Source organism: Pan troglodytes, chromosome 12, assembly GCF_028858775.2.
Source record: "Pan troglodytes isolate AG18354 chromosome 12, NHGRI_mPanTro3-v2.0_pri, whole genome shotgun sequence".
Taxonomy (NCBI): domain Eukaryota; kingdom Metazoa; phylum Chordata; class Mammalia; order Primates; family Hominidae; genus Pan; species Pan troglodytes.
In genome coordinates, this window is record NC_072410.2 from 11,732,115 (window position 1) to 11,747,764 (window position 15,650).

Sequence of the window (15,650 nt, forward strand, 5' to 3'; positions counted from 1 at the left end):
TAAGGATCACATGGATTCTGCTCACACCCAGTGCTTCTCATAATTTAAAAATGCTTGAAGCTGTGGGAGGCTGCCCAGCCCTCTGCATTATTCAAAAGAAAACCAGGAGGCAGCGACAATTCTTGATTCTTGCAGATAAACATTCTCCAACAACTATTAAGAGTTGGATTGCTCTACCTTCATTTAATTCCTTGGTGCTTTACTATTTGAATCTAGAATATTCTTGAAGTCTGAAAGATGGATAGAAAAGAGGTAAGTCATGTAAACTTATAAACAAGGCACCAACCCCACTAACAGACAGCTTTGAAGAGATGATGATTTTAGATCTTGTGAATTGTTATGTCAGAGGAATACATGCAGAAGAAAACAGGCACCGAAATAGTTATTACCAGAGCAAAGTAAATCTGAACACCTAAAAGAATAAGAAAATATATTATGCTTCTCTCTACTCTGAACTGCCTTGAAAAGAGCAAGAATTTCATACATGAGCCTGTAGCACATTACAAAATCTGAGTATGTATTTGAAATTCAAATGCACACAAAGTTCATGCATTTTATTTTCCAGTTGTTCTCAAGACTCCTAAATAAAGCATTTCCCCTGTGTGGGCGACCCCTGGGTCCCATGTGGGGTCAGTGTTTGGGTCTCTCTGAGAGGATCAGGAAGGCTGCTCTTCCAGGAAGAGCTGCAGGGACCCTGGGAACCGGACCAGTCCAGCTCACAAGTATGAAGAGAATGTCGGGAGAGGAAGTGGTGGCTATGAGTCAGCATGAGTCATCTCGTTCCAATGAGAATGAAGGCTGAGGTGTGCGCCTTTTTTTTTTTTTCCTTCTTAGTCGTGTGTACATCATTGGGAATGGAGGGAAATAAATGACTGGATGGTCGCTGCTTTTTGAGTTTCAAATTGACATTCTAGACAAGCGGTGCCTGAGCCCGTGCCTGTCTTCAGATCTTCACAGCACAGTTCCTGGGAAGGTGGAGCCACCAGCCTCTCCCTGGTGAGTATGTTTCTGTCATTTTTAGGGTTGCTTCTGCAGTTTGCCTTGGAGTCTGGGCTGTGGGAAAGGCTGCTGCGTCCTGGTGAGGACACTGCGTTTCTTTCAGACTTTGAAGATCTGTCGTTTTAGAAAAGTGGCTGCCTCTGTCACCAGCCCCATGGTTACTGTTCTGTAGTGTGACTGTCAGGAGGTGTTTCTCAGTCCTTCGTTGTAAGAATGTAGATGCCGATTGCACCTTCTGTTGTCTTGGAAGAGACTGCAGTGCTTGGCTGGAAAATAAGCTGCTCGGGACCCCTCTGAGAAGCCAAAGTGAAGCTCAGAGATGGAAGTGGGTATACTTGTGCTAACCCAGGGTTGCTGAGGTTGGGTGAGCTTCCGCTTCTCAGAGGTGGAGGAGAGGCAGCTCCTGAGCCATTTCTGGCCTCGTGGTCAGAGCTGCCCAATTTCAGTGTGAGAAATACCAGAGAGGCAGAACTTTGGCTGCCTTCTCTAAAAGCATATGAATGATTGCAGGAGCGTATTTTACGTCCTTTCCCTTTCCTTAACGTTGAAAGTCACAAACTGTAGTAAAATCAGGAAGAACGTAAAAATGCTGGGGGCTAGCGCTGGGGGTGGGGGACTGGGGAGGACTGAGGAGGGGGCCACTCAGTCTTTGAGGCCTGACTTGATCTTGATAGGTATTTCTCAGGCTGTTAGTATTCCGATGAAGCTTAGCTTTACTGTCAAGTAAAATACAGGAAACATTTTTTTTAATGTTGTTCTAGTTACTGTAAATGAAACGGTTAAAATGTCATAAATACCTTATGATAAACATTTTTCAAATTTGCTTAAAAAGCAACACATCAGTAGGCAGGGTATGACAGGGAGCTTTTTCAGTACAGTCATTTGAGTGTGTGGGCTTCCTGGGTTAATAATGAGTCAGCACCCAATTCTAAAATTGGAGCAGCTAAGAGAATGTTCAATCTGCTCCTCAGCACAGCACGGTGGCTGGCCGGCCCCCCGTAGGAAGGCTTGGCTGGTGGATCTCAGGTTAAAATCGACTTAGGATGCCCCCCTTATGTAAGTGACCAGCTCCCAGCTTGGGTCCCAGCTCCTCTGGGCTACTGCTGAGAGACCCCCCTCTGCTAAGGGATCTGTCTCTGAGGCAGGAGCTAACACATTTGGCTTCCAACCTTTGGCTAATGTTGACGATTTTTAGGTTGTCTTGAGGCAACAGGTTGAACATAGTTTCTGAAATGAGAAATCTAGTGTTTATTAAGGCTAGGGCAGCTGAGGGCTGAGCCTGCATCTGGAGCCTTGAGATGTTCCGCTTGCACGTCACCCTCGCCGAGGGATTGGGCGGGAGAGTCGGTCACCGAGTGAACTTCAAAGTTGGCGCTCTGCATGTGACGTGTAGCGTGGGAAGATTAAGTCAGCTTAAAATGAGAGAACAAGATTCCAAGGAAGAAAACCTCCCCAGAACCTTACTCGTTTATAGATAAAAGAAGATAAATATTGAGAAAATTAAAAAAATAAAACGAAATAGTTGGGCTGCAAACCAGCAGCTCTGGGACCAGATGCAGCCCTGGTGAAGGCATCCCCCGCCAGGTTCTGTTTGGCCTGCTCAGGATTGTTTTTTTGTGTTGAGATAACTGTGGGTGGGGACCACACTCTCCGGATCTCAGGCCCTGCCACACCCTAATGCCACAAAGCTTGGAGAGTGCGATTACAGCGAGGCTCAGAAGCCAGGCTGAGGGCCTGCCAGCCTCGTGGGGCTGCTGTGTGGTCCCCATGGGTTAGCATCTGCCCGGCCGCCGGAACAGGGCCTGGATGGAGAAGGAACTCCATCAGCACTAACTCTGCTAGACTCTCTTATTAATCTGCCCTCTGAAGGCATTTGGGCTTGTGGCCCTTGAGTTAGTTCCATGGCTTTTTCAAGAAAGATCCTGCAGTTCCAATGTGAGCAGCAGTTGTTTCCAAGGCTAACAATTTCACGCCAACTAGAAGCCTCCACAAGTCAGGTGCCAGGCATTTCTAAGCCAGTAGAGCAGCTCCGCTTGTTTCTCTGGGTGAGTCCTCTCAGGGTGAGACCCTGTCTCCTTGTAAGCACTCGGAGACGTGCCACCTTCATGGAGACGGGAGCCAATCAAAGGCAAACTGCATTAGACAGCTCTTCCATGCGGTACGGACACCAACATTCGATCATCCTTGTTTCAGAGAAGGTGCCGGGCCCCAGACATGTGCTTATCACTGGGTCCCCTGGCCTTCAATCCTTTAAAGGGTTTTAAGGTGGCTGATTTTTATCCCAGACATTGATCATGTTTTTTTTCATGCAGAATTTGGGCAGTTGTCTGGACATTAGGAGTTGAGTCACCTCCTACCCATGAGGAACAAGCCTGTGGGGGGACTGATATTATCACTTCTGTCATCAAGAAATAAGGCCACAGGCATCCCTGAATATAGAGCATTTATTAATCGAACTGTGAAAATGAAACACAGACAGTGATGACAGCTGGAAGTTGGCCAATGTCCTGTTGTCATGTTGCCCTTAGCCTAGGGACTGGCCTGTGGCTCACTGACCCTGTCTCCCACTCTCCACCTCTCATCAGCACCTGGACCTGGTGCACCTGGTCTACCTCATGTCCAGTGTTTTCCGCAGTACCTGACTGGTATCCCCACCCTTGGTTGTTGTGTGGTGAGCTCGTCCCTATGTTGGCAAGTTACTTAATTCCTAGGTGTCCCGCCTTCCTCATTGTGAAAAGAGAATAGTCATAGCACGAATGTCATGAGTCCTTGTGAAGATTTTATGATTAGCACACAAGTTACAAGGAGACACGATAACTGTTATGTACATACTCATTCATTCGGAAGTATAACAGACAGCTTAGTATCTCCACCTGGGTCCCTCTGCCCTGTGGGAATCCATAAAGAATTGATTCTCATCCCCCAGAAGTGAGATCCCGCTTGTGTCATCAATTACATGGCATGTTCTGCATTTACAGGACATTTATTTATTAGGTAAGTGGGGAATCCTCCTTGGTTCTCTCCAGGAAAACCTGGAGTTCTAGATATCATCATCATCATCATCATCACTGTCATCATCATTGACATCATCACAATAAGAACTCCCATTGTATTCAGCCCTAACCGTATGGTAGCAACTTTATGGTATTCCCTTTAACCTCCCCCCACCCCAATATCCATCCTGGAAGATGGGAAGGATGATAGGTTTATTGACTCACTCAAGGCGGTGGGACTCTCCAGCAGGTATCAGGCACAGCATCTGCTTCAAAGAACACATCGGCGACAGGGGAGCCCCTTGCACTCACTCAGGACAGGAGAATCAGGAAAAGCAGCAGATCTGCAGGGCTTTGTGTGTAATCCAACCAGACTGATGCCACAGGCCAGGAAACCGAGGACGGTTGGCTTCAGACCTACCCTGGAGTGGAAGCAGCTGGATTCTGTCCTCACGCTTCCTGTCTAAAGCCAGCTAGAGTAAATTTCTAGTCATCTAGATTCTGGTTATTTGGAAATCATCACAGTATCTGGAGATGACTCATATTGAAAAAAATTAAATAAGATACACTTAAAACTTAACCCAGGGTGAACATAACATGGCCTTTCCTTGTCAATTCTGAAGAAGATCATTCAAGTTTGTGCAGTGCCTTAGAAGCCAGATGCTCTCTTCCATTCTGCCAGGGTCCTAAAGAAGTACTACTGTGTCCTTTAGATCACTCTGCCTTGATCACTCTGTCCCGTCACTCTGCTATTTCACCTGTCAGTGAAATACCTGGTATCGTCCTGCCAACGTGAAGCATTGAATGCTTTATACGTCTCCATCCTGATTGTTTAGGCTTTGAATGCTGAGAAGTATCTGCACTTTGTTGGTCAATTGTAGATGGTGCTAATTTGTGGGGAGTTTTTCCTGCAACTTCCCCCTGTGCCATAATCCAGAGGACCTCCCTCTGCCTCCAGTGCTGTAGGCTAGGCAGCTATGGGCCTGGCTCAGGGCTGTCGGGCAAGGATTGGACTCTCTATAGGTTCCGTTGGGTTCTGGTTAGATCACAGAGCTCAGGCAAGGAAAAGCCGACAATAGATCAGAAGGAAGTTGAGCGCTCAGGAAGGAGGAGTGGGCAGGATGCTTGGTGGTGTCAGAGGATTCCTTCGGATTAAAAAAATAGATGTTATTGCACTTTGTGTAATCAGAAAAGCTAAGGTTGACAGCAGATCTTATCCACTGTGGTTTTCCTGCTTATCTTTTGTTTTAGGAGTGATAACCCTGCGAGTGAGGGCTTCTGCTACAGGGTCTTGTAGCTCTTCTCTTCATCCTGCCCTTTAAAACATTTATTGGACTAAAAATCACAGGATTTTTAATGATGACAGAAAATGTATTATTTTAGCTGTTCTCACTGGACAAATCACTTACGGAGTGTTGATTAATACATTGATAAGTTTCTATCAATTCAGCTAGATACAAGGGAAAATGTATAAAATAGCAAGGGCTCCGAAAAGAGTCAGGCTTAATTTCTCTTGCACAGAAAAAGGATTCTATTGCTCTTTCTGTTCCGTCCTCAAACAGGAAGCAGGTTTTCTGGGACAAGGGTCAACAGGCAGCCAGTTCATCCATCTGCCTACTCTGCCATCCTTAGCACTGGCTTCCTTCCTCCAAGTTATCTTATGCTTCAAGAAGGCTGCTGGAGCTCCTGCCATCACTTCTGCATTCCAGACAGAAGAGAGGAAGGAAGTGGGGGGCAAAAGGCAAAACCTCCTAGATGTCAGACTCCTCTGCAGGCCTTTCCTTGAATTCCCAGCTAACCCTTTCAGCCTAGTCTTTCACTGGCCACCCTATCTGTAAAGGAGCTGGAGGAGGAAGATGGAGGAGTGAGGCAAGGCCCTGAGATGATGCAGAGCAAGGGGCACACAAGAGGGGACTCAGGTCCAAGGTGAAATAGCAGCAAGCACTCTCCCTCCAAAACCCACCGCCTCCTTATGAATCCCTTTGGCCTTGATTATGCCAGTAGATAATGGGTATGTGACAGTTTTAGCTTCTCTGGCCTTTGATCAGGTTGATTTATGTGAATAGACTCCATGTCCTTGGAGATGAACCTGTTCTAAAAATTCTAAGCAACCAGCCATTTGGCTCTTTGCTGGAAAGTAGCCTGGCTTTTGAAGCCAAGTCTGGACAGTTTCCTTGCTGCACCTCAGGACTCAAAGGACATGGTCCTGACTCAGGGAGAGCTGGCTTTGAGGGAAGGGGTGAGTCATGAACCCAAGCACAGCAGAGATTCTTGGTGTGTGCTGCAGAAGGTGAGAGTAGCCCCCATCTCCCTGTGCCAGTCTCCTGGGGGAAATTTATGATGGCCTTACATAATTGGGCTTATATGTATTTCACTAGAAAGACAAAAAAAGGTGAGACCTTGTCTGCCAATTCGCTACCACCTCCTTGGGGTCTAAGAGCTAGGCTGTTTGTTCAAAGCTAGGCTCCTTTGTGTATTAACAGTGTGACCCCGGGCATCATCCTTAACCCCTCTCTGTCCCAATTCCACATCTGAATGATGGGGATGATAATGGTAGACTCTGCCACATATGGTTCTGAGGACTAAGGGAGGCCACATGTGCAAAGGATCTGGAACAGTGCCTGGCCCCAAGTCAGCCCTCAGTCAACAGAACAGTGTTTGGATTGTCCTTATTACTTTATTGGATACATGATAAATACTGGTGAAATGCATGAATGAAAAGAAATCCTACTTGATTTTCATACAAAAATCAAACAAGTGACTTCTGTCCCTTTGAATACCCTCCTCCAAGTGGTCCAAAGTCCTTGAAGCTACCATCTCCTTGGTACCCTTCCTGATGCTTCTGGTGTGGGCAATGTGGTTACTTCATCAAGTAGACCCTAGTTACAGAGAAGTTAAATGATTTGTCCCCAGGCCCACTCACAGGAGAGAGTACTATACAATATCAATCTGGTTGTCTTCAGCACTCTGTTGTAGAGACTTCCAGTATGCATTCTCTTCTGCTTCCTCTGTTGTCAACCACAACTCCATGTTGTTAGGGACAACAGTGTGCTCAGTTAAAAAACGGTATTTCCTAGTCTCCTTTACAGATACAGTGGCCAATGAAAGATATAGGCTGAAAGGGTTAGCTAGGGATTCTAGAAAAGCTCTCTAAAGGAGACTGACGTGTAATAGGCTTAGCATTTTGCACCTGAATTCTCTCCTTCCCCCTGTCTGGAATGCAGACGTGATGGCTGGAGGTCCAGCAGCCTTCATGAAGCCATAAGACAATGTGGAGGAAAGAAACCAGTGCTACGGATGGCAGAGCAGGCAGATGGTCACAGGTCTTTGGGTGACCAGCTATTTTGCCTGCCTGGAGATTTGACTATTTTTGAAGCCGGATGCAGAGGGAGGTGGGAAAAATATTCCTGCTGAAATTCAACCTGTAGGAGTATTTTTCAGGGTGTCAGGGTCACCTCTGTGTGGAGCTGTCTTTCAGGTCTCCGGTATAGGGGGCAAGGGTCATGGCCTCATGGTGATGCCCAGGGACCCCAGGTGCTTTGGTCTTTGCAGACCACTTTCTTATGAAAAAGCAGAGTGTGACTGTTCTGGCAGAAAGATAAATGTCATTCAGGCTGATTCATTATTATACATTCATTTTCATTTATTTGTGGTTTTCCTCTGATTTTAAAATAAATCAAAATTAAAACACTTTTGCAGGCCCCTAACAGTATCATGGGCCCCATGCACTGTGCCCAGCATGCCCCATGGACATGTAGGCCCCAAGAGGGCAGAGAGCAATCACAGAAGGACTTGCCCTGGCCAACATAGGCTGGTCTCTCTAGGGGCAGCTTCGGAATTGTGAATTACCCAGAGCTGCGTGCCAGGAAATGTGGACCTAACTCTTGCCTCTGAGGAAGGCAGGCAGGCTTGGTTTCATGTACTGTTGATGAGCCCGACATCCTCAATGCTCACTCGAGCTTTGGAAATGACAAGCAGGATTTTCAGAACAGGATTCTCTGTCCTGTCCCTGTTTTAATTTCAGCCTCCTTATTCCCCATCTAATAATTCCCCATACTGGCTCAATTATTTGTTTAGCGGGTATGAATTCCAGTCTATAATGCCAAGGTATCAAAATGTGACATACCTTTACTCTAGAAATCTCTAAATTATATTAAATCTGCTCCAAGATCGCCCTGCCCTACCTCACCCTCTCTGCCTGGTTATTGGGAGATTCAAATTCTGTCATTATTGGGGATCCTTGCTTGTCATAATGCTCCAGATGTCATCAAACAAACTTGGGCTTAGGTGATGCCAGGAAACCTGGGCGGGAGCATCCATTGTCTGCGGTGGCTGCTACCGTTGCAACTTCGACACCTGCAGTCTCAGTGTGTGGGGGGCTCTGGGAGCTGCTCAGGGCCTGCTCCAGTTGGGGTGGACCCCACACCTCTCGTGATCTGTCCTCTAACCGTAGGCTCTGCTGCTGGAAATGTGTCGCTGCTCTCACGGCCACGGTGTGAGCTCCCAGTCTCAGCAAATGCACCCAGCAATGTCTGATTGATAGGGCACCCTCTGTGGGCCTTGTCCTGCTTGCTGCTAGCTGCTGCTGGGCCTCTCCCAGCCTGGGCCTCTCCCAGCCTGGGCCTCCTGTCTCAGTCTGAAGGCCAAGAGACAGCAGCAACAGCAGAGGAGGCAGAAACAGAAAACTCTCCGAGGACCCGGGGAAGTCACAAGGTGGCTTCCCAAACTCTCTAGTGCAGCACTGTCTGATAGAACCTTCTGCAAGGATGGAAAAGTTCTGTATCTGTGCTGGTCAAAGCAGCGGCCACAAGCCACATGTGGCTCCTAAGCAACTGAAATGTGGCTACTGTGACTAGGAACTGGATTGAAAGTTTTATCTAATTTCAGTTAATTTTAATTTAAATGCCCACAACTGCATGTGGCTACCAGGTTGGACAGCACACATGTGGAACACAGACTCCTGATCTGGGAGCCTTGAAAGATGAGCCGTCACTCTGATGAGGTGGAGGGCCTGAATTGAGCCCTGCGGTGGCACTCGGCAGGTCTTCAGAGGGGCTGGTGACCCCTCCAAGGTGCACAGCCCCTGGGCTACGAGCAGTGGCTAGTCAGGTTGGGGTCCCTGGCCTCTGCCACGAGTGGCCACTAGTGGAAGCCTCAATGTCTCCACCTCCAGTGGGCTCTCAGGCCTCACATGCCCATGCCAGAGTAGGGGTCCTATCGAGGAGGATGCCCTGGCACCCAGAGCTTCTCTGCTGTTTGTCCTGAGGGTTCCCTTGGGCTGGGGGCCTCAGGTGCAGGGCACGTGCAGCCGGACTGTCCAGCCTTGTGGTATTTGCACATGAACTTTGCTGCGTGGGGATAGAGAGCCTTATTCTTGTTTGTGTAAAGCCATTCCAGGAACTATTAATAGTTAGATTGGCATAAATAAGCCTCAGGTTTGGTTCTTGTTAGTGTCCTACAAATCCCTCAAACTTTACTCTTTTGGCTTTTTAAGGGAGAAGCTTTACAGTATGTTCAGGCACAATTGACAAGAAACATACAAGTTGTGCGGAGATGAGCAGACCCAGGGCCCCAGGCCTGAGCCTCTTTTCTCTCCCATGCCCTGCCTGCTCAAGTTACCTTGAGCACAAATGATGTCCTTCTGTGTGTGGGATCACAGACTGAGACATGGGGCTGTTCCTCCCCTGAAGTCACCCCTCAAGTTCCCCACATGATTTTACTCCTGGCTACTCCCCAGTTTGCTGTAGTTTGCTGGACCATGTGACCTTGGAGGGGCTCACAAGGCACAATGATGAAGCCACCGCCAGGGCTGAGCCTCAGCTCAGCCAGCTACTTAATGCATGCATAGCAAGTTACTTAACACCTACTGACCTCAGTTTCCTCACCCGTAAACTAGAAATAGAGGAACAATTACCACAGAGAGTTGTTCTGAGGATGCAAAGAGTTCTTGCATGAAAAATTCTTAGGAAAGTGCTGCACATAGTAGGTATTCAATAGCATTAGCTATTTAGATTGGAATTAGTGGCTTTTTGCCATTTACTCCTGACTGTAGGAGCTGTTCTCTGGGCCCCAGATCTCCATTCCAGCAATGATCTCTCTCCTCCAACTCTGGCATTGGAGGAGTACCACAATCCTGCCTCCACGTTTCATTTGCTGACACCCAGGGGCAGCATTAGGTGTAGAGTGCTGGACATCTAAAGGAAGAGGTTCAAGTGTCCATCTGTTTAGTTATTTACTCATTATTCAATGAATGTTGATTGAGACCAGTCAGGGCAGCTGAGAAGCAGTGCGGTTGTGAGGAGGGCTGTTAGCAGGGGAGATGCAGGTGCTGGTGTGCTTCCCTGTATGAATATGGCAGCTAGTGCAGGGTCATGAAGAGGGAATCAGGGACACTCTGGGGATGTTAAAAACTCTGTTGATGTGGAATCAGAATCCCTGGGCCAGTCCTGCCTTCCTCTTGCTAGCTGTGTGGCCATGATCGAGGGTCCTCTTTGATCCTCCATGATACATGGGCAAGGTGACCCACAGTGGCGGATGCTTAACCATCCAACATGGAGTCATCATCATTACTTAGACACCCTTCATTTGGAATCACGATTCTCAGTGTGAAGGGCACTTCCCACCATAGAAGCCCCTCTCTGTGAGCCCTCAGAGGGCTGTCTAATCCATAAGCCCTTTCCCTCCCAAAGAGGCAGCCCAGCACATCACTGCAAAGCGCCAGCTGAGAAGACGTTCTATACATTATCCAAAGCCTATTCTCTGGCACATCCATATTTTGGACCTAGCTCTGCCCCCGAAGTCATATAAGCATAGCCACGATGGGAAGGATGGTCATAACTCAACATGCCCATTCATATACCTTGAGCACATATCCTGTCCCAGAAACTGCTGAATTATTGCATGAGCCCCAGCTCCTTCCACACCAAAGCCCTTCCGACTGCATGGACCTCACCACTTCTGTTCAAGCTCTTCCTTCTTCTCATGGTTCCTGGAAAGATTCTTTATGTGCTGAGGTGTTCAGCTACCCTTGATCTTGTGCTGCCTTCCACAGCATCTACTTGGCAACTTTCCAATGTCCCACTTCAGGTGGGCACAGTGACCTCCTTTGTCTGGTTTTGGCAACCATACCTATCTGTTGGACCTGGGCACTGCACTGACAGCCAGCTGACCTTCCTGCCTCTCTGTGTGGGAACGTGGTGCAAAGCCACATCTCTCTAATTCTGTGTGTGTGTGTGTATATATATATATATGTATATACATATATGTATGTATATACATATATATATATATCTTTTAGAGACAAGATCTCACTCTGTCACTCAGGCTGGAGTACAGTGAAGCAATCATAGCTCACTGCAGCCTTGAACTTCTGAGCTCAAGTGACCCTTGACCTCAGCCTCCTGAAGAGCTGGGACTACAGGCACGTGGCACCATGCCTGGCTAATTTTAAAATCTTTTTTTTTGGTAGAGACGAGGGTCTCACTGTGTTGTCCAGGCTGGTCTCAAACTCCTGTCCTCCAGTGATCCTCCCACCTCTGCCTCTCAAAGTGCTGGGATCATTCTGAATATGAGGTGGTGACTTTTTTTAAAAAAACTTTTTTTTTAACCTAAGTAGAACTTTGCATTATCGTTGGTGTTGTCTTTTAGATTTAGCCCATGTATTCTCTAATATAAAACATGAAGCTTCATGTCATCTATAACTTGGAGTGGTATCCCCTTTACATCTTCACCAGAAGACCACTTGGATCAGTGAAGACCAAGAGCAGAGACCTGTGACATCCACTAGCGATTGTCTTCACTGTTGCCACTATCCCAGTGCTCTCGGGCACTGCATTGAACACAAATAGCTCCCCTTGCTGCACAAGTTTCACTGATGGGGGTAAAGGGGGTTATGAAACGTATCATATGATCAAATATGTGATAGTGATCGCACAGACAAATGGAGCGTGTGGGGATGATTTAGACGCTCAGCCAGCCTTGTCTTGATGGATACCCATCCTTCTTGCTGTTCCCTCTTTCCTCCATCCTCAAGCACAGGGAGCTTTTGGCGAGGTTAGCTAACTTCAGGGCAGCTGTGAGTTAGATACTGGCTGTAAGTTACCTCCAACATCCAGAGCATTTAAACGCTCGGCTGTCAATGATTGTCATTTTCATTGTTTACACATAGTCACATCCTCAGTTTGTGGGGTGGATGCATTTGATTCAATTCAGATATGCCTTTCAAGCTGGCCCTGCTGAGCTGGGCCTGAAAGGCACATGGCTCATCTCATCTGCATGTGACACAGTCTCTTTGAAGTCCCCAGAAGTGCCTGCTCAGAGTCATGCTCGGGAGGGAAGAGGTAAGGCACAGAATGAGTACAGACTGCCACCCAGCCGCAGGAAAGGTGACTGCACACCAGAGGTTCCTGGTAAGGAGGTGATTCACCCGCGACTGTCTCACCTGTCCAAAGTGTGTGTCACCTGCTCTGTGTTCACCCACTGGGTTCATCAGAGGGGCACTTGAACAAAACAGGAATGTCACTGGAGAGGGGAACAAATGCTGTCCCCAAGTCCTTCCCTGCCCTTTAAAGCAACGCAGCCCCTGTCCGCACATCCTCACCCCCATCTGCCCTCTGCTTGCCAGAATTATCAGAATCTCTCAATTCTAATTTCAGCCATTCTCTGTGAAAATGAAAAGTTAGTGGCAGGCAATGGACACCCTATTGAAATAGAAATTGTTCTTCATATGTCAGAAAAGTCCCAGAGTAATCTGGGAGTAATCTGAGCAAACTGATTCAAAGGATTATTACAATTTCTTAGTCTTCTACTGCTGCAAAAGTGGCACTCTTTGATTCTCATGTTTGAGGTTCTAATTGCTACCTCATGCAGGACTTAGGAGAGATCAGCCATGCTGCTTACACTGTGTGTAGTGAATCAATGTTATTCTGAAGGGCCTCCTGGAAGCAGTAGGGATTGGAGAATGTATGTCTTTTAACATGATCATTCCCATCCTATGGGGGTTGGGCACTCTTAACTCATGTTGCAGATGAGTAAACTGAGGCTTTTGAGAGTTTGAGGGTGCACAGCTTGCTTGAGGCAGAGGTGGAATTCCCAGCTTCATCCAAGAAACCACGAATCTCCAATGGCTTGCACACATCCAGGTTTGCTGGATCCTATTTGCCAAGACCACATGCAGATTAGGAGCCTTCAAACAAATTATTTCCAAGGGAGGGCATCTTTCTCTGTAACCCCTACCCTGGCAATTCTCCATGGCCTCAGGGAGTCCAGCCGGAAGCGCTGCGATGAGTCCTGGGGAACTCTCTTGCCAAGGCAGGTGCTGTAGGTACTCATCTGGAAAAAGGCGCTCATGACAGGTGGTGCCAACCTTCCACGGATGCTTTTCAGCATCTCTTGGGATGAGGATATAGAATTTCTCTTTCACCCTGTAAATGTGGTAAATGAGGGAATAGAATTTCCAGCTTTAATTTTTCTGAATAGGATTCAAAAATGAAATTGTATAAAAAGGTATCCAGTGAAAAACACACACCCATCCCCATCTCCCATCCAGTTCCCTCCGTAACCCTTTTCTTAGTTTCTTATATGTCCTTTCAGAGTTTCTTTATGCAAATACAGCATAAGCAAAAAAGAATGGGCCTTTTTCTTTTCTTCCTTATTTCCCACAAAATCTATCAAAATGGGTTTTTTTTTGTTTTGTTTTGTTTGAGACAGGGTCTCACTCTGTTGCCCAGGCTGGAGTGCAGTGGCACGATCATGGTTCACTGCAGCCTCGACCTCCTCAGGCTCAGGTGATCCTCCCATCTCAGCCCTCTGAGTTGCTGGGACTACAAGCATGCATCACCAGGCCTGGCTAATTTTTCTATTTTTTGTAGGGACAGGGTTTTGCTGTGTTGCCCAGGCTGGTCTCAATCTCCTGGACACAAGCAATCTGCCTGCCTCAGCCTCATAATGTTTTTTTTAATGTTAAACCTCTTCTTGTGTTGAGAGGCCTGGCTTGTGTGTTTGAGCGCAGCTGCCTACCTTTGCAGCTGTAAATGTCAGGGCTCCAGAAGGGCTGGCTGGGTCTCCCCTCCTCCCCTGTTGGGTGGGTGGGGCCCTGAGCTTATCCAGGCATCCCCAGGGGAAGTGTGGATGGATGGGTGGATGGGCAGGCCCTGGCCTTTAGGGAATGCACTGTGTGTGGTCTTCCAGCCCCAGCAAAGTCTCAGGGGGCCCGAGCGGGAAGTCGCCATCCTCAGGGGGTCCGAGTGGGGAGTCGCCATCCTCACGGTCAGCCGTGGTTTCGAATTGAGCTCCCAGGGGCGGAGACTCCATTCCCCCGGGGAACAATCTGATAGCCAGAAATGAGAGCAGTGAGTGACTTGGACGCTGTGTGATTCAGGAGGGTCCCAGTCCCTCAGAGTCGCCTGGACACCAGATTGTATTTACAAAACAGATGGATGAGGAAATGGAGATTGGGTCTTCAAAAGAATTAACCTCAGATTTTATTTATTTATTTATTTTAAAATTTTTAATTTTTCCCAAGGACCCTTTCCAAGTCAACAATTGTTTTAAAAAGAAGCCTGGTGAAGGCAAATGCTGTCTGTGGCAGAAGGCACCGTGAGGAGCTGAGGCTGACTTATGTTTCCCCTCTGGGCTAGGTGCACCTCTAAGGAGTTCACACACTTTAACCCCCTTAGGAACCCTACATGATCATCCTCGTTTCTTAAAGAGGAAGCAGAGCCAGCAAACAAGTGGGGGAGCCACAGTTCCAGCCCAGGTATCACTGGGCCCTGCCTGCCCCAGCCGGCTCCTCGGGAGCACACAGCACCCCACGCGTATGCAGGGGACAGCTGTCCTCACAGGAACAGCCCTGGGACCTACAGGACTTCCTGGGGTTTACCCTCAGAGCACCCATGAGGTTAGAATCACAAAGCCCGGGAGTCAGGAGACACAGGGCAGCTGGAGGGAGGTCTTTACTGAGGCACAGCAGCCCCGTCTAGAGGCCTCCCTGAGAGGCACTTCCTGAGGAGTCTGGTGGATTTTGAGCTGCTTTTTAAACAACCTTCTCCTTAGCATAGACACTGACACTGAAGGGAAAGAAAGCAAATGGTCCGTTCTTAGTGGGAAGGCAACTTGCTTTCAGGGGAACGAGTCTGGGGGAAGAGGACTGGTAGAAGACACGACTAAGAAAGTGAGTAGGAGTCCAGACGTGTGTGATTCATCCTTTAGGGCCTCTGTGTGTGATGGGTTGACTTGTGTCTCCCAAAATTCACATGTGGACGTCCTTGCCCCTGGCAGCTCAGGCGTGACCTTATTTGGAAATAGTGCCATTGCCGATGTAATTAGTTCAAATGAGGTCAGCTGGAGTCGGGTGGGCCCCTCATCCCATACCACTGGTGTCCTTATAAGAAGGGGAAATTTCAAGACAGACACACACTCAGGGAGTACACCATGTGAAGACTGGACTTAAACAGCTACACCACCAGAAGCCGAGAGAGAGGCTGGAACATAGCCTTCCCTTTGGAGGTAGCCTGGCCCGGTGGGCACTGTGATCTCAGACTTCCAGCCTTCAGAACTGTGAGACAATATTTTATTGTTTAAGCCACTTATTTTTTGGTACTTTCTTACGGCAGCCCTAGCAGATGCTAATCCAGCGTGCGTCCTGACAGAGGTTGAAGG

The 15,650-nt window shown here is 47.9% G+C and overlaps 1 long non-coding RNA gene across 1 annotated transcript in view; it reads left to right on the plus strand.

The window, feature by feature from the left end:
* The first annotated feature begins 574 nt into the window (after positions 1-574).
* Positions 575-15,650, plus strand: part of LOC134807861 (uncharacterized) — a 66,039-nt gene continuing 50,963 nt past the window's right edge. The window contains exon 1 of the long non-coding RNA XR_010149246.1: positions 575-996. This is a non-coding gene — a long non-coding RNA (uncharacterized LOC134807861). The remainder of the gene's footprint in view (positions 997-15,650) is intronic.